The following is a 3,549-nucleotide window of genomic DNA, read 5'->3' as shown; positions in this document are numbered from 1 at the left end:
TCATGGTAATTCCATGAAGGCAGGAACCTAATCTTTGGCCTTGTTCATTACTGCCCAATAACTATTTGTTACTTGACAACTATTTGCTGAATGAAGTTTTGAATGAATTAATATGTCTGATTTAGGCCAAATGAATATGTTTGTATTCTGAAAATTTCTTACATGATAGGAAAAACTTGCTTACATACCAGGATACAATGGGCACAGGGGGAAGTAGAACTATTGAAAAAGGAAAGAACATGAAAAATGCCTTAAGTCCTGGTATTTGATCTCTGAAAGGGAGGTCTCCCCTTTTTTATTCTCCTAAGTGACAATAGGAAATTAACTCAGTGCCGTGGAGGAAGGGAAGTGGGTTAGTGGTATTCCTATCTTTGAAGACTCCTCTGAGTCCTGGAGATTGGGAATAAGGGAGTTGTCACAGGAGTTAAGAACCACTTATTTAACAAAGGTATTCTATACTTGCCATGTGACAAGAGCTGAGGGGGCCCACGTACAAAGATGCCCAGGAAGACTGTGAAGCAGCAACAGGTAAAAAGCAGAGCTCCCAGTCTGTAGATGCTGGAAAAGATGTGTGTACTAGATTCACTGTTTTTATCTCTTCTTTTATATTTTTAAAATAATTTCTCTCTTATTTTTTTCTTTTTTGGCCACATGTGGCTTTCAGGATCTTAGTTCCTGGACCAGGGATTGAACCTGGGCCACTGCAGTGAAAGTGCCAAGTCCTAACCACTGGACCACCAAGGAATTCCCTAATGTCTCTTTTAAAAATGAAAAACTTTCCCTTGGCACTTTCTATTTCTTTTAAGGCATTCATTAATCTAATTCTTTTTAATTAATAAATTAATTAGTCTAATTCTTCACTGAGGTCTGTCACCTCAATGCTGAGCTTTTCTAATTCTGATTCATGATGTTCTTTCATATCTTGAATCATTTTCTTAATGTGTTTTATGTTTGTTTTGAAATGGTAGGTTACAGTTTTGAGCTCTTTTGTGGGCACATCTTCCTGGCCTGCTTTCCTTGTCTGTAAGGATGTTAGTTTGCTCTTATTTTTTCTTATAATAAATTTTGTATGGGATTTCCCCTGGATATTTTCCTTATGCTCATTTCTATGGGAAATTGGGGGGGGGTTGTGGGGTTTTTTTGTTTTTTGGTGTCTTTTTTTTTTTTTTCCCCCTTGAACTTTTACAGTGAGGCTGTTGGAGAAAATTTTTTCTGACTCTAGCATGCTCCCTCTTCTGTTGCTTTTGTGTAGCAGTCAGAACCTTGGTGGCTTTCTCTCTGGAGTTCCCTGGCCCTGTTTCCTGCCCCCTGAAACTTCCTTTACTTTGTCCTGGTTGTTCAGGTGCTGCTGAGATTTATTCTACTCTCAGCGTCTTCTCCTTCCTCAGTGTTGGGCCGTGTCTCACATCGGAGCACCGACGAGTCACAGGGTGGCCCAGCTGCTCCGACCCCTGCAGGCCTGCGTACTCGAGCGCCGCTGGGGCGGGAGCCGACAAAGCGCTCGCTCCCTCGCCGGTTGCGCATTGCCCGCTGCTGAGCCGTGAGCCAAGCGCTCCTGGCGGCCAAGGGCACCTGCCCGCACCTGCTTCGCAGCCGTCGCCCGCTAGCTTCCTTCCTCCCGTACAGGCCCTGAGAATCTGACTGTTGGGGGTTTGGCCGCACCCACGTGTATTTTGGGGTCCCCTAGCTTTGTGGTATATGTTGCCCAGGCGTTTTGGCTTCGCCATGTATTTGCTCTGTTTATGTAGTGGTTGTGGTTTGCTTGTTTTTCCTTTCTGTTTTGTAGAAATTCAGAGATTTAAAACCTGGGCTTCTGCCATCTCTCCCAAGTACCCGTCAACTGCATTTAAACCTGGGAGAAACCTGGGACTAAGCAGATAAGACTTCACACAGGCCCTTTGAATTAAAGGGTAATCTTAAATATTTATCAAATATGATGTCCCCTCTTTACCCCTATCACCACTTACCATACATGTAGCAGCTTCTTTCTTTCCTAGGCAGCTTTGCTGTGTTCAGCTTTGCCCTCACCCTCCATGCTTGGTCTACGTAATCTCCCTAATGTAGAAATACACACTCCTCTTTCCTACCCAATAAATCCTAAACTCCTGAGAAGGGCAAGCGAGACAGTCCATAACCGGGGCCTTTCTCTCTCTTTAGTCTGACCTCCTGTTGCACAACCTTCAAACCCTGTGTGTTAATGCTACTGGACTGCTTGTGATTACTCACGTCCACACTGTTTCAAGACTCAGTGCTTTTGTGCATCTTTTTGCTTCTGCCTGGAATGCCTTTTCCACCTTTCGCCTTATGACTGGTTCTTATTCAAGTTTCCAGCATTAACTGCACCCCTCTGGGATCTCAAAGCATCTTTTTTTTTTTTTTTTTTTTTTGCGTTACGCAGGCCTCTCACTGCTGTGGCCTCTCCCGTTGCGGAGCACAGGCTCCGGACGCGCAGGCTCAGCGGCCATGGCTCACGGGCCCAGCCGCTCCGCGGCATGTGGGATCCTTCCGGACCGGGGCACGAGCCCGTGTCCCCTGCATCAGCAGGCGGACTCGCAACCACCGCGCCACCAGGGAAGCCCCTCAAAGCATCTTTTAGTTCTTGTCATTTACCAGGTAAGATCTATATAATCTAAGTGTTTCCTCCACTTCGCAGTAAGCTAGGGACAATATCTTACTTACCTTTGTGACCCTGCATCATGTATAGTGCCTTGGACATAGATAATATTAACATTTTCACTGTGTTTTGCTTCTATCTGTCCTTTCTGAGTCATTTTATCTGCCCTTAGTACTTCAGGTATGCTCTGTATCATTTACTGCCATGGTACATTAAAAGAAAAAAGTATCAAATTTCTCTCGCTAGATCAGTAGGTCTTCTGAGCTCCGGATCATTTATTCAACTGCTTGGGTAACATCTGCATTTGTGGGTTTTAAGTAGTACATTTAAAACAGTGAATCTAGTACACACATCTTTTCCAGGAGTCCAAATCAAGATCCAGTTCCCCACTAGTGTTCCCTTTCTTGATTAATGGCACCTTGTTGATCATGCCAGAAAATAGGAATCATGATGACTCATTCTGTTTTCTAAACTCCCTAAGCAACACGTCTTATTGATTCCATCTTCCAAGCCCATCTCAGATCCATCCTTTTCTTAACCACTCTCACTGTACCACTTGAAGCCCTATTATCTCTCACTTGAAGCCATTTAAAACAGATTCCTAACTATACTCCTGTATCCACTCTTGACTTTCCCTAATCTGTTTTATATATAACAGACAAAATTACTCTTTGAAAATGAAAATCTAATCATATTGCTTACAACCAATCAGTGGCTTTTCATTGCTCTTAGCATGAAGTCTGAAAATCCTTACATTGGCCTCTAAGTTCCTGTTCTTCCTTTTGCTCACTGGCTTCCTTTAAACTCCTCAAATTCAGTCATCTCCTTCCTATTGCCCAGTTATTCTTTTTCCTCTGCCTGGATGCTCCTCTCCATCCTCCTTCCCCCTTACCAGGCCAAACACATACTTTGGCTTTAATATAGTAAACATTTCT

This window comes from Monodon monoceros, unplaced genomic scaffold (assembly GCF_005190385.1).
Source record: "Monodon monoceros isolate NGI ecotype Baffin Bay Population unplaced genomic scaffold, NGI_Narwhal_1 Super_Scaffold_14, whole genome shotgun sequence".
Classification (NCBI taxonomy): Eukaryota; Metazoa; Chordata; class Mammalia; order Artiodactyla; family Monodontidae; genus Monodon; species Monodon monoceros.
This window is presented reverse-complemented; position numbering follows the sequence as displayed.